We start from the raw sequence: 25,748 nt of genomic DNA on the forward strand, positions 1-25,748 counted from the left end.
CAGAAACATATCATAAACGCAAACATAAACACAAACGCAAACTTAATCGGAGACATAACACGAACTAAAACATAAGCATTAACGTTTTACACCTCCCTGAGTTGGGAAAACATAGTTTTCAATCCTTTCCGTATTTCTGTGGGTGGGGTGTTTATGTGCGTGGTTACGTGTGTGTATTTCTGTGAACACATTACAGTTGATGAAATTACAGATATAAGTATTATATCAAATTTGTTGTTCTGTATCAACTTTTCGGCGATTTCTGATAACCGAAAGTGCTACTTATTTTACTTTTAGTTTTTCAAAAGCATGTAAATTGAGTTCTGTCTCAGTTAAATTAACAAAATTTCACATATAAGTAAATGATCTTTAAAGTTTTAATAACTCTTTTTAAAATTGGTAAAAACTAACATGAGAAAAGAAATCTTTTTTAAAAATATATAATAATGAAAATATTTTTCATAAGTAAGCGTCGAGGCTTGTATAGCTTTAGCAAGATTATTCTATGATATTTATGTTGCACTTTTTACTTTCTCGTATATACGAAGTATAGAGAAATTATTGTAATCGTGCCAAAAAAAAAATCGAGATTTTTACAAATCTCAATCGAGATTTTTACAAATCTCGACGTTTTACACCTCACTGATACGGAAAAACATAATTTTGCAATCTTGTCCGTATGTGTGTGTGTCTGTGTGTGTGTCTGTCTTTCTGTCTGTCCGTGTGTAAACACGATTACTTGAGAACCGTTACAGCTAGGTTGATGAAATTTCATATATAAGTATTTTATCAAAATCGTAGATCCGTATTAACTTTTGAGCGATTTCCGATAACCGGAAGTGGTACTTTTCCTACTTTGAATTTTTCAAAAGCCTATAACTTGAGTACTATTTCAGATAGATAAATGAAATTTCACATGTAAGTAAAAGATCTAATTCTCTACCTTCTGTTAAATTTTGAGTAATTTCCGTTGAACGGAAGTAGTAATTTACGCTACTTCCGATTTCTCAAAAAACTAATGTAAATTTTTAAAGTACTAATAATATTGCGCACTATTATGCGTTTTTATTTGGCGTTCACTTGGTGTGCAATTAATTTGTCTACGAGATTTTATTCTATTTTTAAAACTTTAAGAATTTAAAATGGATTAAAAATCATGTCTATAGCCCGAGTTCCCATCCCCTGTTATTTTATATAAGAATATTCCAGAAAGTTTAGGGGAGATCACTCCCGGTTTATTTGTCATTTGATTGCAAATATGATTGCAAATGATTAACACTAAGTATTCATACCAATTGGGTTTGTGGCTAGTGCACTGTCGTATCGGCTAGCTAATTACCTATATTTTATTGAAAAATATTTTTGTTTTATTTTATATAATACCTGTTAACCATAAAGTAAAATTACACCAAGGACAAAGGCTCATTATTTTAAAAAAAAATTATACTCTAATTTACCTATTCAATTGTCTAGAAACAAAAATGTATATAAAATATTTAAGACCTGAAATAGGTAAGTAAGGAAACCACAATTAATCACTGTGCTTTTGTACTTGGTTTTAACTAAAAAAAAAAGTATTTTTATTTTAAATAATTTTCTTCGACAAAGCTAAGTTACTAATTAGTAGCCTTAGTCCTACATTCTGGTTTCTTGAAAACGAAATTATTGTATTATCGAATTAAAAGAGCTGTCAAGCCTATCCTATTGAAAATTAATTAAGAGTGTTGGAACCTAATAGAAATAACAATTACATGTATTATTTAAGATATAGCTGAAAGATAAGGAATATTATAACCAGTTAAACTTTTAAATCGGTAACTACCATGTCTACCCATAAGACGACCATCTTTGTTTTGAAGAGGAATCAATTCCTGCATGAGACACAATTTAGTCAGTTATTTGCTTGTATAATTAGACAGGAAGGAAGTTCAATAAACTCTTGTAAAATGGGAAATCACTAATATTTTATAGTTAAAGATGGCGGCTGTATTCAGATCTAGTAACGCATTTCAAAGCTCAAACAATGTCGCTTAGGCACACATAACTTATCTACAAAACAAGTAGCTTATTAGTTACTTGTTACTTGTGTGCCAATACTACATCATTAAATTCTAGAACTAACTCTATTAAATAAACAATTATTCAAAAATAGATTACACTGTCGCCTATAAGGTCGGCGCATTTAGGATAAACTTGACGCTCTTTATGAAGAGGCTGGACATAGTGCTGGCCTCACTATCTCTGAATAAGACGAGGTTACAAAAAAAAAAAAAAAAAAAAAAAAAAAAAAAAAAAAAAGACGTGAAAGGGACTAAGTGTATCTAGATTTAGTGTATACCTGACGCTTTTCGACAAAGTAAATCCTAGACTATAACTGTTCCCCAATTAGTATTGGCAAGTATATAACTTGCACTATCCAATTGTGTGGCATGCACGGATTTGAATTGCGACCTATGATAGCATTTGTAGTATCCAGTACTCCGATTGGTTAAGTACGCATTTGTCGTGACCAGCTAAGCTTGAGTACTTAATTGTGCATGGGGCTTAGTGTGTACGTTGTGCCCTACACCACTGCCTATGCCTCTGCTTAACTTGACGTTAGGCTTGTCTCTACTCCTGCTGAATTTGTCGCGAGGCTTGTTTGTACAGCTATGCTATGTAGGGCTAAAGTTTGTCCGATTCTCGGACTCCTGTTTTTTGAAATTTATTAGGCAAGTTATAAAAAAAAAAGTAAGGATTATTTAGACCTAGGGATCCATCGGACAGATGATGAAGAGTTAATATTTTCTTGATCTATGCACATGAAGGGATAATGTGGTCAGTACTATGTTTGAGGCTAGTTTATACTTGAGGTATATTACAGGAAAATACCACTAAAACGAGTATAAACTAAGCCTACTTTTTTTTTTAAAGTCATGTAAATGTCTTCTTGGAGGTACGCAAATAAATGGCCCTTTGAGGGAGAAATACAACGGGCGTTAGGTTGATACTGTTGTCTTTTCTCTCAATCGAAATCAAAGCCAAAATCACCAACTCAACTTTAAATTTAACCGGAAACGAATTATGTCATAAATAACATATAACCTTTAACCTAACTCTAAACTTAACCCTAATGAAAACCAAAAACAAAACTCAAACGCAAATGTAACGCAAACACACACGTAAATACAAACACAACGCAAGAAGAAACAAAAACGTAAACGCAAAAGCGAACAGACGCTAACGCAATCGCTAACACGCAAACTCAACCACAAATTCAAATTCATACGCAAACAGAAACATATCATAAACGCAAACATAAACACAAACGCAAACTTAATCGGAGACATAACACGAACTAAAACATAAGCATTAACGTTTTACACCTCCCTGAGTTGGGAAAACATAGTTTTCAATCCTTTCCGTATTTCTGTGGGTGGGGTGTTTATGTGCGTGGTTACGTGTGTGTATTTCTGTGAACACATTACAGTTGATGAAATTACAGATATAAGTATTATATCAAATTTGTTGTTCTGTATCAACTTTTCGGCGATTTCTGATAACCGAAAGTGGAACTTATTTTACTTTTAGTTTTTCAAAAGCATGTAAATTGAGTTCTGTCTCAGTTAAATTAACAAAATTTCACATATAAGTAAATGATCTTTAAAGTTTTAATAACTCTTTTTAAAGTGGTAAAAACTAACATGAGAAAAGAAATCTTTTTTAAAAATATATAATAATGAAAATATTTTTCATAAGTAAGCGTCGAGGCTTGTATAGCTTTAGCAAGATTATTCTATGATATTTATGTTGCACTTTTTACTTTCTCGTATATACGAAGTATAGAGAAATTATTGTAATCGTGCCAAAAAAAAAAATCGAGATTTTTACAAATCTCGACGTTTTACACCTCACTGATACGGAAAAACATAATTTTGCAATCTTGTCCGTATGTGTGTGTGTCTGTGTGTGTGTCTGTCTTTCTTTCTGTCTGTCCGTGTGTAAACACGATTACTTGAGAACCGTTACAGCTAGGTTGATGAAATTTCATATATAAGTATTTTATCAAAATCGTTGATCCGTATTAACTTTTGAGCGATTTCCGATAACCGGAAGTGGTACTTTTCCTACTTTGAATTTTTCAAAAGCCTATAACTTGAGTACTATTTCAGATAGATAAATGAAATTTCACATGTAAGTAAAAGATCTAATTCTCTACCTTCTGTTAAATTTTGAGTAATTTCCGTTGACCGGAAGTAGTAATTTACGCTACTTCCGATTTCTCAAAAAACTAATGTAAATTTTTAAAGTACTAATAATATTGCGCACTATTATGCGTTTTTATTTGGCGTTCACTTGGTGTGCAATTAATTTGTCTACGAGATTTTATTCTATTTTTAAAACTTTAAGAATTTAAAATGGATTAAAAATCATGTCTATAGCCCGAGTTCCCATCCCCTGTTATTTTATATAAGAATATTCCAGAAAGTTTAGGGGAGATCACTCCCGGTTTATTTGTCATTTGATTGCAAATATGATTGCAAATGATTAACACTAAGTATTCATACCAATTGGGTTTGTGGCTAGTGCACTGTCGTATCGGCTAGCTAATTACCTATATTTTATTGAAAAATATTTTTGTTTTATTTTATATAATACCTGTTAACCATAAAGTAAAATTACACCAAGGACAAAGGCTCATTATTTTAAAAAAAAATTATACTCTAATTTACCTATTCAATTGTCTAGAAACAAAAATGTATATAAAATATTTAAGACCTGAAATAGGTAAGTAAGGAAACCACAATTAATCACTGTGCTTTTGTACTTGGTTTTAACTAAAAAAAAAGTATTTTTATTTTAAATAATTTTCTTCGACAAAGCTAAGTTACTAATTAGTAGCCTTAGTCCTACATTCTGGTTTCTTGAAAACGAAATTATTGTATTATCGAATTAAAAGAGCTGTCAAGCCTATCCTATTGAAAATTAATTAAGAGTGTTGGAACCTAATAGAAATAACAATTACATGTATTATTTAAGATATAGCTGAAAGATAAGGAATATTATAACCCGTTAAACTTTTAAATCGGTATTTACCATGTCTACCCATAAGACGACCATCTTTGTTTTGAAGAGGAAACAATTCGTGCATGAGACACAATTTAGTCAGTTATTTGCTTGTATAATTAGACAGGAAGGAAGTTCAATAAACTCTTGTAAAATGGGAAATCACTAATATTTTATAGTTAAAGATGGCGGCTGTATTCAGATCTAGTAACGCATTTCAAAGCTCAAACAATGTCGCTTAGGCACACATAACTTATCTACAAAACAAGTAGCTTATTAGTTACTTGTTACTTGTGTGCCAATACTACATCATTAAATTCTAGAACTAACTCTATTAAATAAACAATTATTCAAAAATAGATTACACTGTCGCCTATAAGGTCGGCGCATTTAGGATAAACTTGACGCTCTTTATGAAGAGGCTGGACATAGTGCTGGCCTCACTATCTCTGAATAAGACGAGGTTACAAAAAAAAAAAAAAAAAAAAAAAAAAAAAAAAAAAAAAAAAAAAAAAAAAAGACGTGAAAGGGACTAAGTGTATCTAGATTTAGTGTATACCTGACGCTTTTCGACAAAGTAAATCCTAGACTATAACTGTTCCCCAATAAGTATTGGCAAGTATATAACTTGCACTATCCAATTGTGTGGCATGCACGGATTTGAATTGCGACCTATGATAGCATTTGTAGTATCCAGTACTCCGATTGGTTAAGTACGCATTTGTCGTGACCAGCTAAGCTTGAGTACTTAATTGTGCATGGGGCTTAGTGTGTACGTTGTGCCCTACACCACTGCCTATGCCTCTGCTTAACTTGACGTTAGGCTTGTCTCTACTCCTGCTGAATTTGTCGCGAGGCTTGTTTGTACAGCTATGCTATGTAGGGCTAAAGTTTGTCCGATTCTCGGACTCCTGTTTTTTGAAATTTATTAGGCAAGTTATAAAAAAAAAAAGTAAGGATTATTTAGACCTAGGGATCCATCGGACAGATGATGAAGAGTTAATATTTTCTTGATCTATGCACATGAAGGGATAATGTGGTCAGTACTATGTATGAGGCTAGTTTATACTTGAGGTATCTTACAGGAAAATACCACTAAAACGAGTATAAACTAAGCCTCCTTTTTTTTTTAAAGTCATGTAAATGTCTTCTTGGAGGTACGCAAATAAATGGCCCTTTGAGGGAGAAATACAACGGGCGTTAGGTTGATACTGTTGTCTTTTCTCTCAATCGAAATCAAAGCCAAAATCACCAACTCAACTTTAAATTTAACCGGAAACGAATTATGTCATAAATAACATATAACCTTTAACCTAACTCTAAACTTAACCCTAATGAAAACCAAAAACAAAACTCAAACGCAAATGTAACGCAAACACACACGTAAATACAAACACAAACGCAAGAAGAAACAAAAACGTAAACGCAAAAGCAAAAGCGAACAGACACCAACGCAATCGCTAACACGCAAACTCAACCACAAATTCAAATTCATACGCAAACAGAAACATATCATAAACGCAAACATAAACACAAACGCAAACTTAATCGGAGACATAACACGAACTAAAACATAAGCATTAAAGTTTTACACCTCCCTGAGTTGGGAAAACATAGTTTTCAATCCTTTCCGTATTTCTGTGGGTGGGGTGTTTATGTGCGTTGTTACGTGTGTGTATTTCTGTGAACACATTACAGTTGATGAAATTACAGATATAAGTATTATATCAAATTTGTTGTTCTGTATCAACTTTTCGGCGATTTCTGATAACCGAAAGTGGAACTTATTTTACTTTTAGTTTTTCAAAAGCATGTAAATTGAGTTCTGTCTCAGTTAAATTAACAAAATTTCACATATTGGGCTTGTAAGTTGTTAAAGTAGCTTACTAAGTTCTCGCTCCGGTAGTTGCCAGATGGCGTTTTTTTGTTTTTTCAAACCAAATGTGAATATTTTTTTTTTTTTATTTTTTTAAGTTATGAAATCTACTTTCGTTTTTGGAATAAAAAAAACTCCGACAATAAGTTGTTTTAAGTAAATTAAGATTAAAATAACACACACACACAAATATATTATATTTTATATAGATCTAGATAGATCTAGAATACAACCTGTATAATAATAATACATCTATATAATCTATATAAAATATGATATTTATAGGCCTAAAAGATTTCAATCGTAAATCTGAAATCAAGCCTAATTTAATTAATAAATATATATATAGCCTAGATCTAGAGTCTAGATTTCTAGATCTAGAATTCTATATCTAGATCTATGACTTAAAAAAAAAAACCCTCTTGAAAATTCCGACTTAGACAGTAACATACGACATACAGGATTTATTTTTAATTTATAGACTCAAAAGTAGTCTAGAGATCTAGATCTAGTTTCTTTTATTTTACAGTGTAGTTGAGTGGAATTAATTACTAAATTACTAAATAGGCTATTTACTTTAAGACAGGTAGACTAGAATATGTTCAATATCAATTTATATATAGAATCTAGATTATTCTAGATCTAGCGAAGTTTAGTGTAGTCTTGTTGTAGAACTTAAGAACTAAATCTAGAGTGTAGGCAACTGTAGTAATTTAGATCTAGAATCTAGTACTGTGTGACGTCATTTTAGGGGGTGGGGGTCTGGCTTTTTGTGACGATGTGTAGGGGGAGGGGGGGGGGAGGTAAAAATCGTCAAAAAAATGCGTGACGTCATTTATAGATGACCCCCATGGAGAAGATCCACACAGAAACAGTTTAAGGAAATGGGCCTAACATTCAAACAGGTAGAGGTACCAACATGATTTTAGAGATTATGTATATATATATATATATATATATATATATATATATATATATATATATATATATATATATATATATATATATATATATATATATATATATATATATATATTTAGGGGGAGGGGTAGAGAGAGAGAGGGTTCATCTGTAAATTGCATCACACATTTTATGATTTTTACCTCCCCCTCATAAAGGAGGGCAGTAAAAAGAAGAATGTATGATAGCTGGGTAATCCTAATTTATATAATCAGATTATTGTGGTAAATAAAAGTCAACATATCTAGCCTAACAAAATGCCATGAATTTAAAATATATAAAATGACTTAGAGAAAGTTTGGTGAAATGGAAATATCTGCAAATTTGATTTATTGATGATGTGTAACTTGTTTATATTATTCCTTTAAAGCTGATATTAATAAAAAGTTAATGAAATTATAGAGTTTTATCCAATTGATGTTTCTAAAGCCTTGCATGAACTTAATTTAAATATATTTAGCTGCCCAGGCAAAGAACCCAATGAATTTTCCAGAATTGGCTTGTCGTTTGACCAATGGTAACAAAGAGAATAACCCAGGATCTTCGCTGATAAGAAAATCTGAAGACATACCTTATTCTTCTATATCTAAATGTGATTTGTCTAATGCAAATATTTATTCAGTGACAATTGCTAAAGATATTTCACCATTATTTCAAACATCATCTTCTGAAATGTTGGTTTCTATCTCTAAACCTTCCACAATTTCTTCAAGTTTCAAGAGATATTTTAACATCATTGCCCACTTCCCACAGTTCTTATGTTCAAAATTTGCAATTTTCTGAGAAACAAAGTAATAATAAATTTGTACCCAGTGTTTTAGTTTCAGCTCCATTAAAATTTAATAAACCAATCAATTTCAAAATTAAATGTTTCTTATCCCATATGAAAGTAGTGTGATTTATTTAAGAAAAATCACCTTTAAAAAAATTTAATGTTTGAATGTCAATAAATTGTTGACATGGACTGGTTTGCGGGTAAGCTTTTATACTTAGTGTACAATAAAAATTCAGTTTCGATGTCAATATAGTTGCTTCTGAAAGAATTAAACTATAAACAATAGCATTTATATTAATATCTCAATGGCAGTTCAGTATACTTTCATCATTGTTTTCAAATAACAAAACAGAACTACAGTTTTAAAATTGAAAAAAAAAATGAAAATAATTTCATAAATGGATGGTTTTTTAATTACTTAAAACAGAAGATGCATCAATACAGCATTACAATGTATATGATTAATATTTCTTTTCATGGACAATCATCATTTAAATTCTTCATTAAAAGTTAAATTCAGCTTCCTTGTGTCTAAAAATCCACATCCATGCTGTTCCATTTACCTAGAAATTAAATAAATAATATTTTTAACAACTTTCTGTAATATGAAAAAATTAATCATTGATTAAAACAGACAGCCAATATAGCAGTTGAATTAAAATTCACCAGTTTCTGTGACATTTGCATGTAAAATTAGAGTGTTCAGAGGTATATACCCAGCCACCTTTAATTTCCCTATCTTGAGCCAGGTACTCATGAGAGCTGGTACTCATGAGACTTAGGACATCATACCAGGACTAAAACCAGGGATCTGAACTCTTATCTTTTAGGATAGAAATGTGAAAGCTACTATCAAGCCATACATATTAATACTTACAGTATATAATCTTAGTAGCAACATATTCTTTAAGAATTAGAACACTGAATCGATTTCAAACTTGGGCTTAAGCTGAAAAATGGCTTATTATAAAAAAAAAATTCAGCTCACCTTTAGTTCAAGATCAGCACCAATAGCCACAGTAAAGTGTGAGAAAATTGCTTGCCAAGTACCTAGGGAATTTAAATATAATAAATTATTAAGTTTATCCATATATTATATTAAAATAATTATTTAACTAATATGAGATATTAATATATATATATATATTTATTTATTTATGTATATTTATAAAAGGTTTAATTTATTGTAAAGGTTCAGTTTTCTATCTACTTAGCTTGTCTTAAAAACTAAAATATCTGGTTTACAGTTAACCATATCTTAACTATTACAAAACTATTAGTTTCATTTTCATTACTTGTAACTAAAAATTGTAGTCAATAGATCTAAAACTTAATTCTATTAACAGCTAACTGTAACCATACTGACTCTGACCAATTTATTAATTTTTGTACCCTGTAATTCATTAATAATTAGGCTTATACTAAAAGGCCGAAAGTTATCAATTGTAGATTTTATAGTCCCTGGTCTAGACTAACAAGACTAGCCTACAAGTCTAATAGTACTAATACACATGATCTAGTTTATAAGTTTACTACTAGGCAACTTGCTAGAAGACTAGTACTTAACCAAACTTTAACTTGCTAAAAATAAAAGGGCCTAATACAATAATAGATGGCCTAGTAATACTTTTTTTTTTACTGTGCTACTTACACTGCTTTTGGTACTATTACTATGACTAACTAACTACTAACTAAACTCTATTGTAGCTTGATGGAGATCTATCATCTTGCTCTTCTAGTAGTCTACACTACTTACTACTTAGAAAAGTAGTAGCACTACTGTAACAATTTCAAACTAAATTTAATCTATAGATCTATATTACTAGATCTACTCATTGCAACACTGTAGTCTGATAAGTCTGTACGCCCTAAATGTATCTAGACCTAGATTCTAGTCTAATTTAGTTTCAGTCTAGTTATTAGTACCTACACTCTACAATAGTCTACAGTACTCTACACTACACTCTACTAATACTCTAATCACTCTACTGGCTACTGATCTAGATCTAGTAAATAGCTAGAGTAGATCTAGTCTAGATTCTAGATATAAAAAAAATTAATTTAAAATTAAAAACAGGTTAGCCTTACTAGTAGGCATTACTAGATCTAGCTCTTACTAAACTTAACCAGTAATCACTGAGTAATCAGTACTAGAGTCTAGTTCAGTAATCTAGCTAGATCTAGATCTAGGTCTATTAACATTAACATTGTTGTCTAAGTTCTAGATATCTAGATCTAATATCTAGAATCTAGATTCGATTAAAAAGTAGATCTAAGTCGTAGGCTGAGTGAGACTGGAAGTCATCCTCATTTTCCTGTTGTTTTAGTTTTTACCGTCATCCTTTTCTTAATATTTTTAATATTTTATCTAGATCACTAAAATACTAGACTAGATCTAGATCTAATATATTCTAATTCATGAACTTATACTCTTAGAACTAGATTAAAGCAATGTAGATCTTAGTAGGTAGATTCTAGAATCTAGATCTAGATCTAGATCTAGGTCTAGGTCTGGGAATCTTAAGTCTCGTAGCAAAGACTGAGTAGAGTCAGAGTAATGTCCCCTAGCCTTGGACAAACTATCAACAAAAGAAATAAAATCAATATACTTACCGCCACAAAACTTTTATATTCAAAAATGCATACACATGTGTTTGTTCCCATCCATATGAACAAAACAGCGTTGAAAGTTTTTACAGTTGTTGCATTTCTGGAACGTTTGATGATTTTGAAATCTTGAAGCGGGACCTACTAACAAATAGCCGCCATGTTTTTTGTTATCAATGGGAAACCCCGTTCACAACAATTGATTTAGTTCGAAAACTTTTATCTCTCCCTGGCTAACCAGACACGAATTAACGCGAGAAAGGACGATAAACTTACAAGTTCTATAAGTAAATGATCTTTAAAGTTTTAATAACTCTTTTTAAAGTGGTAAAAACTAACATGAGAAAAGAAATCTTTTTTAAAAATATATAATAATGAAAATATTTTTCATAAGTAAGCGTCGAGGCTTGTATAGCTTTAGCAAGATTATTCTATGATATTTATGTTGCACTTTTTACTTTCTCGTATATACGAAGTATAGAGAAATTATTGTAATCGTGCCAAAAAAAAAATCGAGATTTTTACAAATCTCGACGTTTTACACCTCACTGATACGGAAAAACATAATTTTGCAATCTTGTCCGTATGTCTGTGTGTCTGTGTGTGTGTCTGTCTTTCTGTCTGTCCGTGTGTAAACACGATTACTTGAGAACCGTTACAGCTAGGTTGATGAAATTTCATATATAAGTATTTTATCAAAATCGTTGATCCGTATTAACTTTTGAGCGATTTCCGATAACCGGAAGTGGTACTTTTCCTACTTTGAATTTTTCAAAAGCCTATAACTTGAGTACTATTTCAGATAGATAAATGAAATTTCACATGTAAGTAAAAGATCTAATTCTCTACCTTCTGTTAAATTTTGAGTAATTTCCGTTGACCGGAAGTAGTAATTTACGCTACTTCCGATTTCTCAAAAAACTAATGTAAATTTTTAAAGTACTAATAATATTGCGCACTATTATGCGTTTTTATTTGGCGTTCACTTGGTGTGCAATTAATTTGTCTACGAGATTTTATTCTATTTTTAAAACTTTAAGAATTTAAAATGGATTAAAAATCATGTCTATAGCCCGAGTTCCCATCCCCTGTTATTTTATATAAGAATATTCCAGAAAGTTTAGGGGAGATCACTCCCGGTTTATTTGTCATTTGATTGCAAATATGATTGCAAATGATTAACACTAAGTATTCATACCAATTGGGTTTGTGGCTAGTGCACTGTCGTATCGGCTAGCTAATTACCTATATTTTATTGAAAAATATTTTTGTTTTATTTTATATAATACCTGTTAACCATAAAGTAAAATTACACCAAGGACAAAGGCTCATTATTTTAAAAAAAAATTATACTCTAATTTACCTATTCAATTGTCTAGAAACAAAAATGTATATAAAATATTTAAGACCTGAAATAGGTAAGTAAGGAAACCACAATTAATCACTGTGCTTTTGTACTTGGTTTTAACTAAAAAAAAAGTATTTTTATTTTAAATAATTTTCTTCGACAAAGCTAAGTTACTAATTAGTAGCCTTAGTCCTACATTCTGGTTTCTTGAAAACGAAATTATTGTATTATCGAATTAAAAGAGCTGTCAAGCCTATCCTATTGAAAATTAATTAAGAGTGTTGGAACCTAATAGAAATAACAATTACATGTATTATTTAAGATATAGCTGAAAGATAAGGAATATTATAACCCGTTAAACTTTTAAATCGGTATTTACCATGTCTACCCATAAGACGACCATCTTTGTTTTGAAGAGGAAACAATTCGTGCATGAGACACAATTTAGTCAGTTATTTGCTTGTATAATTAGACAGGAAGGAAGTTCAATAAACTCTTGTAAAATGGGAAATCACTAATATTTTATAGTTAAAGATGGCGGCTGTATTCAGATCTAGTAACGCATTTCAAAGCTCAAACAATGTCGCTTAGGCACACATAACTTATCTACAAAACAAGTAGCTTATTAGTTACTTGTTACTTGTGTGCCAATACTACATCATTAAATTCTAGAACTCTATTAAATAAACAATTATTCAAAAATAGATTACACTGTCGCCTATAAGGTCGGCGCATTTAGGATAAACTTGACGCTCTTTATGAAGAGGCTGGACATAGTGCTGGCCTCACTATCTCTGAATAAGACGAGGTTACAAAAAAAAAAAAAAAAAAAAAAAAAAAAAAAAAAAAAAAGACGTGAAAAGGACTAAGTGTATCTAGATTTAGTGTATACCTGACGCTTTTCGACAAAGTAAATCCTAGACTATAACTGTTCCCCAATAAGTATTGGCAAGTATATAACTTGCACTATCCAATTGTGTGGCATGCACGGATTTGAATTGCGACCTATGATAGCATTTGTAGTATCCAGTACTCCGATTGGTTAAGTACGCATTTGTCGTGACCAGCTAAGCTTGAGTACTTAATTGTGCATGGGGCTTAGTGTGTACGTTGTGCCCTACACCACTGCCTATGCCTCTGCTTAACTTGACGTTAGGCTTGTCTCTACTCCTGCTGAATTTGTCACGAGGCTTGTTTGTACAGCTATGCTATGTAGGGCTAAAGTTTGTCCGATTCTCGGACTCCTGTTTTTTGAAATTTATTAGGCAAGTTATAAAAAAAAAAAGTAAGGATTATTTAGACCTAGGGATCCATCGGACAGATGATGAAGAGTTAATATTTTCTTGATCTATGCACATGAAGGGATAATGTGGTCAGTACTATGTATGAGGCTAGTTTATACTTGAGGTATCTTACAGGAAAATACCACTAAAACGAGTATAAACTAAGCCTCCTTTTTTTTTAAAGTCATGTAAATGTCTTCTTGGAGGTACGCAAATAAATGGCCCTTTGAGGGAGAAATACAACGGGCGTTAGGTTGATACTGTTGTCTTTTCTCTCAATCGAAATCAAAGCCAAAATCACCAACTCAACTTTAAATTTAACCGGAAACGAATTATGTCATAAATAACATATAACCTTTAACCTAACTCTAAACTTAACCCTAATGAAAACCAAAAACAAAACTCAAACGCAAATGTAACGCAAACACACACGTAAATACAAACACAAACGCAAGAAGAAACAAAAACGTAAACGCAAAAGCAAAAGCGAACAGACGCTAACGCAATCGCTAACACGCAAACTCAACCACAAATTCAAATTCATACGCAAACAGAAACATATCATAAACGCAAACATAAACACAAACGCAAACTTAATCGGAGACATAACACGAACTAAAACATAAGCATTAACGTTTTACACCTCCCTGAGTTGGGAAAACATAGTTTTCAATCCTTTCCGTATTTCTGTGGGTGGGGTGTTTATGTGCGTGGTTACGTGTGTGTATTTCTGTGAACACATTACAGTTGATGAAATTATAGATATAAGTATTATATCAAATTTGTTGTTCTGTATCAACTTTTCGGCGATTTCTGATAACCGAAAGTGGAACTTATTTTACTTTTAGTTTTTCAAAAGCATGTAAATTGAGTTCTGTCTCAGTTAAATTAACAAAATTTCACATATAAGTAAATGATCTTTAAAGTTTTAATAACTCTTTTTAAAGTGGTAAAAACTAACATGAGAAAAGAAATCTTTTTTAAAAATATATAATAATGAAAATATTTTTCATAAGTAAGCGTCGAGGCTTGTATAGCTTTAGCAAGATTATTCTATGATATTTATGTTGCACTTTTTACTTTCTCGTATATACGAAGTATAGAGAAATTATTGTAATCGTGCCAAAAAAAAAATCGAGATTTTTACAAATCTCGACGTTTTACACTTCACTGATAGGGAAAAACATAATTTTGCAATCTTGTCCGTATGTCTGTGTGTCTGTGCGTGTGTCTGTCTTTCTGTCTGTCCGTGTGTAAACACGATTACTTGAGAACCGTTACAGCTAGGTTGATGAAATTTCATATATAAGTATTTTATCAAAATCGTTGATCCGTATTAACTTTTGAGCGATTTCCGATAACCGGAAGTGGTACTTTTCCTACTTTGAATTTTTCAAAAGCCTATAACTTGAGTACTATTTCAGATAGATAAATGAAATTTCACATGTAAGTAAAAGATCTAATTCTCTACCTTCTGTTAAATTTTGAGTAATTTCCGTTGACCGGAAGTAGTAATTTACGCTACTTCCGATTTCTCAAAAAACTAATGTAAATTTTTAAAGTACTAATAATATTGCGCACTATTATGCGTTTTTATTTGGCGTTCACTTGGTGTGCAATTAATTTGTCTACGAGATTTTATTCTATTTTTAAAACTTTAAGAATTTAAAATGGATTAAAAATCATGTCTATAGCCCGAGTTCCCACCCCCTGTTATTTTATATAAGAATATTCCAGAAAGTTTAGGGGAGATCACTCCCGGTTTATTTGTCATTTGATTGCAAATATGATTGCAAATGATTAACACTAAGTATTCATACCAATTGGGTTTGTGGCTAGTGCACTGTCGTATCGGCTAGCTAATTACCTATATTTTATTGAAAAATATTTTTGTTTTATTTTATATAATACCTGTTAACCATAAAGTAAAATTACACCAAGGACAAAGGCTCATTATTTTAAAAAAAATTATACTCTAATTTACCTATTCAATTGTCTAGAAACAAAAATGTATATAAAATATTTAAGACCTGAAATAGGTAAGTAAGGAAACCACAATTAATCACTGTGCTTTTGTACTTGGTTTTAACTAAAAAAAAAGTATTTTTATTTTAAATAATTTTCTTCGACAAAGCTAAGTTACTAATTAGTAGCCTTAGTCCTACATTCTGGTTTCTTGAAAACGAAATTATTGTATTATCGAATTAAAAGAGCTGTCAAGCCTATCCTATTGAAAATTAATTAAGAGTGTTGGAACCTAATAGAAATAACAATTACATGTATTATTTAAGATATAGCTGAAAGATAAGGAATATTATAACCCGTTAAACTTTTAAATCGGTATTTACCATGTCTACCCATAAGACGACCATCTTTGTTTTGAAGAGGAAACAATTCGTGCATGAGACACAATTTAGTCAGTTATTTGCTTGTATAATTAGACAGGAAGGAAGTTCAATAAACTCTTGTAAAATGGGAAATCACTAATATTTTATAGTTAAAGATGGCGGCTGTATTCAGATCTAGTAACGCATTTGAAAGCTCAAACAATGTCGCTTAGGCACACATAACTTATCTACAAAACAAGTAGCTTATTAGTTACTTGTTACTTGTGTGCCAATACTACATCATTAAATTCTAGAACTAACTCTATTAAATAAACAATTATTCAAAAATAGATTACACTGTCGCCTATAAGGTCGGCGCATTTAGGATAAACTTGACGCTCTTTATGAAGAGGCTGGACATAGTGCTGGCCTCACTATCTCTGAATAAGACGAGGTTACAAAAAAAAAAAAAAAAAAAAAAAAAAAAAAAAAAAAAAAGACGTGAAAGGGACTAAGTGTATCTAGATTTAGTGTATACCTGACGCTTTTCGACAAAGTAAATCCTAGACTATAACTGTTCCCCAATAAGTATTGGCAAGTATATAACTTGCACTATCCAATTGTGTGGCATGCACGGATTTGAATTGCGACCTATGATAGCATTTGTAGTATCCAGTACTCCGATTGGTTAAGTACGCATTTGTCGTGACCAGCTAAGCTTGAGTACTTAATTGTGCATGGGGCTTAGTGTGTACGTTGTGCCCTACACCACTGCCTATGCCTCTGCTTAACTTGACGTTAGGCTTGTCTCTACTCCTGCTGAATTTGTCGCGAGGCTTGTTTGTACAGCTATGCTATGTAGGGCTAAAGTTTGTCCGATTCTCGGACTCCTGTTTTTTGAAATTTATTAGGCAAGTTATAAAAAAAAAAGTAAGGATTATTTAGACCTAGGGATCCATCGGACAGATGATGAAGAGTTAATATTTTCTTGATCTATGCACATGAAGGGATAATGTGGTCAGTACTATGTATGAGGCTAGTTTATACTTGAGGTATCTTACAGGAAAGTACCACTAAAACGAGTATAAACTAAGCCTCCTTTTTTTTTAAAGTCATGTAAATGTCTTCTTGGAGGTACGCAAATAAATGGCCCTTTGAGGGAGAAATACAACGGGCGTTAGGTTGATACTGTTGTCTTTTCTCTCAATCGAAATCAAAGCCAAAATCACCAACTCAACTTTAAATTTAACCGGAAACGAATTATGTCATAAATAACATATAACCTTTAACCTAACTCTAAACTTAACCCTAATGAAAACCAAAAACAAAACTCAAACGCAAATGTAACGCAAACACACACGTAAATACAAACACAAACGCAAGAAGAAACAAAAACGTAAACGCAAAAGCAAAAGCGAACAGACGCCAACGCAATCGCTAACACGCAAACTCAACCACAAATTCAAATTCATACGCAAACAGAAACATATCATAAACGCAAACATAAACACAAACGCAAACTTAATCGGAGACATAACACGAACTAAAACATAAGCATTAACGTTTTACACCTCCCTGAGTTGGGAAAACATAGTTTTCAATCCTTTCCGTATTTCTGTGGGTGGGGTGTTTATGTGCGTGGTTACGTGTGTGTATTTCTGTGAACACATTACAGTTGATGAAATTACAGATATAAGTATTATATCAAATTTGTTGTTCTGTATCAACTTTTCGGCGATTTCTGATAACCGAAAGTGGAACTTATTTTACTTTTAGTTTTTCAAAAGCATGTAAATTGAGTTCTGTCTCAGTTAAATTAACAAAATTTCACATATAAGTAAATGATCTTTAAAGTTTTAATAACTCTTTTTAAAGTGGTAAAAACTAACATGAGAAAAGAAATCTTTTTTAAAAATATATAATAATGAAAATATTTTTCATAAGTAAGCGTCGAGGCTTGTATAGCTTTAGCAAGATTATTCTATGATATTTATGTTGCACTTTTTACTTTCTCGTATATACGAAGTATAGAGAAATTATTGTAATCGTGCCAAAAAAAAAATCGAGATTTTTACAAATCTCGACGTTTTACACCTCACTGATACGGAAAAACATAATTTTGCAATCTTGTCCGTATGTCTGTGTGTCTGTGTGTGTGTCTGTCTTTCTGTCTGTCCGTGTGTAAACACGATTACTTGAGAACCGTTACAGCTAGGTTGATGAAATTTCATATATAAGTATTTTATCAAAATCGTAGATCCGTATTAACTTTTGAGCGATTTCCGATAACCGGAAGTGGTACTTTTCCTACTTTGAATTTTTCAAAAGCCTATAACTTGAGTACTATTTCAGATAGATAAATGAAATTTCACATGTAAGTAAAAGATCTAATTCTCTACCTTCTGTTAAATTTTGAGTAATTTCCGTTGACCGGAAGTAGTAATTTACGCTACTTCCGATTTCTCAAAAAACTAATGTAAATTTTTAAAGTACTAATAATATTGCGCACTATTATGCGTTTTTATTTGGCGTTCACTTGGTGTGCAATTAATTTGTCTACGAGATTTTATTCTATTTTTAAAACTTTAAGAATTTAAAATGGATTAAAAATCATGTCTATAGCCCGAGTTCCCATCCCCTGTTATTTTATATAAGAATATTCCAGAAAGTTTAGGGGAGATCACTCCCGGTTTATTTGTCATTTGATTGCAAATATGATTGCAAATGATTAACACTAAGTATTCATACCAATTGGGTTTGTGGCTAGTGCACTGTCGTATCGGCTAGCTAATTACCTATATTTTATTGAAAAATATTTTTGTTTTATTTTATATAATACCTGTTAACCATAAAGTAAAATTACACCAAGGACAAAGGCTCATTATTTTAAAAAAAAATTATACTCTAATTTACCTATTCAATTGTCTAGAAACAAAAATGTATATAAAATATTTAAGACCTGAAATAGGTAAGTAAGGAAACCACAATTAATCACTGTGCTTTTGTACTTGGTTTTAACTAAAAAAAAAAGTATTTTTATTTTAAATAATTTTCTTCGACAAAGCTAAGTTACTAATTAGTAGCCTTAGTCCTACATTCTGGTTTCTTGAAAACGAAATTATTGTATTATCGAATTAAAAGAGCTGTCAAGCCTATCCTATTGAAAATTAATTAAGAGTGTTGGAACCTAATAGAAATAACAATTACATGTATTATTTAAGATATAGCTGAAAGATAAGGAATATTATAACCCGTTAAACTTTTAAATCGGTATTTACCATGTCTACCCATAAGACGACCATCTTTGTTTTGAAGAGGAAACAATTCGTGCATGAGACACAATTTAGTCAGTTATTTGCTTGTATAATTAGACAGGAAGGAAGTTCAATAAACTCTTGTAAAATGGGAAATCACTAATATTTTATAGTTAAAGATGGCGGCTGTATTCAGATCTAGTAACGCATTTGAAAGCTCAAACAATGTCGCTTAGGCACACATAACTTATCTACAAAACAAGTAGCTTATTAGTTACTTGTTACTTGTGTGCCAATACTACATCATTAAATTCTAGAACTAACTCTATTAAATAAACAATTATTCAAAAATAGATTACACTGTCGCCTATAAGGTCGGCGCATTTAGGATAAACTTGACGCTCTTTATGAAGAGGCTGGACATAGTGCTGGCCTCACTATCTCTGAATAAGACAAGGTTACAAAAAAAAAAAAAAAAAAAAAAAAAAAAAAAGACGTGAAAGGGACTAAGTGTATCTAGATTTAGTGTATACCTGACGCTTTTCGACAAAGTAAATCCTAGACTATAACTGTTCCCCAATAAGTATTGGCAAGTATATAACTTGCACTATCCAATTGTGTGGCATGCACGGATTTGAATTGCGACCTATGATAGCATTTGTAGTATCCAGTACTCCGATTGGTTAAGTACGCATTTGTCGTGACCAGCTAAGCTTGAGTACTTAATTGTGCATGGGGCTTAGTGTGTACGTTGTGCCCTACACCACTGCCTATGCCTCTGCTTAACTTGACGTTAGGCTTGTCTCTACTCCTGCTGAATTTGTCGCGAGGCTTGTTTGTACAGCTATGCTATGTAGGGCTAAAGTTTGTCCGATTCTCGGACTCCTGTTTTTTGAAATTTATTAGGCAAGTTATAAAAAAAAAAGTAAGGATTATTTAGACCTAGGGATCCATCGGACAGATGATGAAGAGTTAATATTTTCTTGATCTATGCACATGAAGGGATAATGTGGTCAGTACTATGTATGAGGCTAGTTTATACTTGAGGTATCTTACAGGAAAATACCACTAAAACGAGTATAAACTAAGCCTCCTTTTTTTTAAAGTCATGTACATGTCTTCTTGGAGGTACGCGTTGTTTGGCGCGATAGCTTACCGACTTCGCTTCCATGACACATGAGGCTCGTTTACTGGAGAAAAACGTTTATATATATATATATATATATATATATATATATATATATATATATATATATATATATATATATATATATATATATATATATATATATATATAATGAAAACCAAAAACAAAACTCAAACGCAAATGTAACGCAAACACACACGTAAATACAAACACAAACGCAAGAAGAAGCAAAAACGTAAACGCAAAAGCAAAAGCAAACAGACGCTAACGCAATCGCTAACACGCAAACTCAACCACAAATTCAAATTCAAACGCAAACAGAAACATATAATACATAAGTATTATATCAAATTTGTTGTTCTGTATCAACTTTTCGGCGATTTCTGATAACCGAAAGTGGAACTTATTTTACTTTTAGTTTTTTTAAAAGCATGTAAATTGAGTTCTGTCTCAGTTAAATTAACAAAATTTCACATATAAGTAAATGATCTTTAAAGTTTTAATAACACTTTTTAAAGTGGTAAAAACTAACATGAGAAAATAAATCTTTTTTTTAAATAAAATATAATGAAAATATTTTCCATAAGTAAGCGCCGAGGCTTGTATAGCTTTAGTAAGATTACCCCATGATATTTATGTTGCACTTTTTTGTCATTTGTTCGAAATGATGTTAATACTACATAGTCTTCAAATAAAAATATGTGCGTTAAATAGAGTTACCTGCTCCTAATAAGTTCGTGGTCGAAAAAATCAGCCATCCGTGAAAACAATTCACCCTTCGACAGCCCCCTGATTAACCTGCATCAAGTATTTTTTTTTTAAATCTAGTTTTCTCCCTCTTATTATTGAATAGAGTAATTTTAAATTAAATCTTAAAGACAAATTGTCTATCTAATTAGAGTAAAAATTCGATATTCTTGCATTGTTATCTACCCAGTGGCGGAACTAGAAAAAATGGGCCACCCCGCAAAAAAATTTTTGGGCCCCCCATATATGTATGTGTATATATATATATATATATATATATATATATATATATATATATATATATATATATATATATATATATATATATATATATATATATATATATATATATATATATATATATATATATATATATATATATATATATATATATAAACACGCAATACGAACATAGGATACTCATATCTGGCCTGATCGGTTTTGAAAAAAAAAAATTCAATTAAATCTAATCACAACAACATGTCATGTGTATCAGTGGCGGAACTAGAAAAAAAGCCCCCCCCCCCCGAAGAATTTTTTTGGGCCCTATATATATATATATATATATATATATACATATACATATATACATATATATATATATATATATATATATATATATATATATATATATATATATATATATATATATATATATATATATATATATATAACAAGGTTCGCTCTCAATTTAAAAAAAATTCCATCTGGTACACGAATAAATCAGAGGTTTTCCAACACACGAGCTGGCCCCTTTCTAAATCTAGTCCAACACACTAAACTGAGGCTTTCATCAAAACGTTACTAACCGTGTGCCCTGTTTTCCAGAAGTTGAATTAAATGTTAACAATGTCGGCAGTTCATTTCTTGGATCTTAGGGCGCGGGTTTGTCCACACTAACAACTAGACACGCCAAGGCATGCTGTAAATCCCTCGGCGACGGCCCAGGTGTCAGGGGAGTCACGGGGCTCTTGGACCTACCGGTTACATTACTGCACGGGTGATGGGTGTGACACATTGTTTCTTCCGGCAGAGCTCCCCCCGCCTCCCCTCCCCCGAAAACAGTCTACCCTGGAAGAAACATTGGTGCGAAACCTAATTAGATTTAGTCATCGAGTGTAGTAGCGAGACTTATTCCTAGTGTTGTGGGAACTTTTAAACTACTGTCTGTGGGGGCCAACTTGCTCATATGTGATGCGCTCAGGATGACACTGACGCCAGTTGTATTCAAGTAGTAACCTCATCCGCTTATGCAGGATCACGGGGCGCTAAATCACATATTTCCGTTAGGAGTCCCCACTCGAATATGTACAAATGTTAGGCCTATGACAGAAACCTTTCGGGGCTGTACTCAACAGCTTCCCAAGTTTTCATGGCGATTGGGTGAATGATGCAGTAATGCATAATAATAATAGAGAGAAAATGTTTTTCACATGTACAACTTTATGTGGCCAGGTCACGCGTTGGATAACCTTCTGATTTAGGGGAGGGGGGGATTAACAAAAAGCCTGACCCTCACACCCCCCACCTCAATGACTATTAACAAATGTTCAATTAATTCTAAACGTTCTAATTAATTTCTAAATAATTATATAAAAAATAATCTTACCTACCCTGTTTTGTGAATTAGATGTGCCTAATACTATGAAAGTAAATTAATATGTGTTGACTAGATCTAGTGCTGTCTAGTGTCTGACAAAATGTTCTGAAGTGGTGAATCGTACGGTTAGGAAGTAGTTCATAAACGATACATTTATCTCCTCGATACTTTTGAGGTTGAGAAAGAGGGATGGGATAGGGGTCGGCTCGGGAAAAAACATGAAAGGGACAACAAAACGCCTTGATCTATGTATGTCAGCATCGCCCATTGTAAAACTTACTCAGGGGAGATAATTTGAAGTATAGGCCTTAAAAGTTTACTATACTTCTTGTAAAATAAAAAACAAGTAAACGTATATAAAACTGAAGTTTCTAGTATTATATTATTTTTTTTAATTATTTGTACGATACAAGATAGTACAGGATACAAATTCAACCACTATCACAAACACATATTAACATTGAAAAATGTACAATGGATTTCGGGTCCCCTACCAATGCCGCAAATAAGAACCGCGCATCATGAAAGTATTGCAAGCCCACTTCATATGTAGCGGCTTTTCGTGCTATGGACTTTGTTGTTTTTTAAAAAAGAATTTTGCCGGCGACAGCGTGTGTTTGATTGTAGGGAAATAGAACTCGGCCTTAACGATGGTTAAAAAATACAACTATAAATAACTGTTTTAAATATGTAAAGAATTTGTCGACAATTTTTTAACCCCCTTTTTGGTCCCCATCCCCTGCCCCATCCGCCACAGTATACTTTGGAGGATCGGTCAAACAGTTACGTGTCCTCTATTTAGCTATCAAAGGGAGGGGGGGGGGGGCAACGAGTCAAAGAAGTCATTCAAAATTTGAAGAGTTGCCTATATTTTACACTGTAGTTTGTGTAATGGATTTTATCTTTTGCGGAAGAGCGTGGTATAGTGACTGTAAAATAAAGATAATCGTACCGCAGCTACGGTGTTTTTCTTTTACAAACCAAATATTAAGGCAAAAATTAAATTCAAAATTTAAAAAAAAAAAAATTTGGTCAGCCGTGGGCCCGTAAACGGCCCCCCCCCCCCGCAATGCTTGCGGGGTCTGGCGGGACTGTAGTTCCGCCCCTGTTCATCAGGTAAATGAACAACTACTGACTGGTGTCTTTAACAAAATGTGCAGAAGTGGTCAGTTTAGTTCATAGACGGTTCGTTAATCTATGCATTACATCTTATTGTAAGAGTAAGGGTGTGGTGAGGGGTAGAAGTGAGGGGTAGGGGATAGGGGGGGGGAGAGAGTTGGGAAGGGAAGGGGACAAGAAAGCGCCGATAAATATCTACATCAATAGTGCCGACTTTTTCCGATCGTCTAGAAGACCAGGATAGTCGCCTCGCCGCAACATTTCCCCAGCCCGATTTCAAAGCGTACCGGCACAGTCAAATTTCAGATGCTTCGTCTTTGAAGTTGTCTATATGTCTGGCGGTCTCTCGAGCTATAGTCAGTGCATTTTTCTCAAAGACGTTTGCCGACTATCGTGTTTGTTTGTAACTGTAGAAGAAAGATAACTCGGCCTCCACCTAATTTTTTTTTTTTAAATAATTTAGCCAGGATTTTTGGGCCCCCAATTGGTCTGGGCCCCCCCGCATTGCGGGGTCTGGCGGCACTGTAGTTCCGCCCCTGTATCTACCACTGAGTCAAATTTTAGCTCAATCGGGTATGAGAAGCCCACTGGATAAATTAATATTCCACTCACACTTACCCACGTACTAATTTAGTCTAATAATAACCTTTAAAACCAGCGCTTTTAACGCGTAATAAGTTTGTCTGACCTTCACATGATAAAGTAGAATTGTCTTCACATGATAAAGTAGAATGGTTTTAAAATGATATGGTAAAATGGTCCTAAAATGATAAGGTAGAATGGTAGTGATGTGATAAGGTAGAATGGTCTTGATATGATAAAGTAGAATTGTCTTCACATAATAAAGTAGAATGGTCTTCACATAATAAAGTAGAATGGTCTTCACATAATAAAGTAGAATGGTCTTCACATAATAAAGTAGAATGGTCTTCACATAATAAAGTAGAATGGTCTTAACATAATAAAGTAGAATGGTCTTCACATGATAAAGTAGAATGGTCTTCACATAATAAAGTAGAGTGGTCTTCACATAATAAAGTAGAATGGTCTTCACATAATAAAGTAGAATGGTCTTCACATGATAAAGTAGAATGGTTTTCACATAATAAAGTAGAATGGTCTTCACATAATAAAGTAGAATGGTCTTCACATGATAAAGTAGAATGGTCTTCACATAATAAAGTAGAATTGTCTTCACATAATAAAGTAGAATGGTTTGCACATAATAAAGTAGAATGGTCTTAACATAATAAAGTAGAATGGTCTTCACATAATAAAGTAGAATTGTCTTCACATAATAAAGTAGAATGGTTTGCACATAATAAAGTAGAATGGTCTTCACATAATAAAGTAGAATGGTCTTCACATAATAAAGTAGAATGGTCTTCACATGATAAAATGTAATGGTCTTGTTTTCTTGGGCAAAGTTTACTTTTTGTCATGGCCGTGGTTTATTTTTTTTGTTTATCGGCGATTTTAATTTGACGAAAGTTAATGGATGTTGATGTTGGGCATTTAAGTAATATCCAGCAGTACAATCCATACCTAACAGCTACATTTTAAAACATGCGATTCTAATTGAAACCACCGCGTATAGGTAAGGTCAGGTCTTGATACGGTTAAAAAACTTATCTAATCTTCCGTTCAGTGAAGAGGAAT

At 32.3% G+C, this 25,748-nt stretch overlaps 1 protein-coding gene and 1 long non-coding RNA gene across 2 annotated transcripts in view; one reads left to right on the plus strand and one right to left on the minus strand.

Annotated features, from left to right (window-relative positions):
• LOC131929566 (glutamate receptor ionotropic, kainate 2-like) overlaps positions 1 to 25,748 on the plus strand; it is a 138,906-nt gene that overhangs the window by 83,889 nt on the left and 29,269 nt on the right. The window lies entirely within an intron of this gene.
• LOC131929567 (uncharacterized) lies at positions 9,041 to 11,515 on the minus strand. The gene is made up of 3 exons (XR_009383979.1): positions 11,271 to 11,515; positions 9,646 to 9,707; positions 9,041 to 9,220 (listed from the first exon to the last, which is right to left on the minus strand). It is a non-coding gene; the product is annotated as an uncharacterized LOC131929567 (long non-coding RNA).

Source organism: Physella acuta, unplaced genomic scaffold (assembly GCF_028476545.2).
Source record: "Physella acuta isolate Inbredline_101_S28 unplaced genomic scaffold, ASM2847654v3 ptg001651l, whole genome shotgun sequence".
In the NCBI taxonomy this organism is placed as follows: domain Eukaryota; kingdom Metazoa; phylum Mollusca; class Gastropoda; family Physidae; genus Physella; species Physella acuta.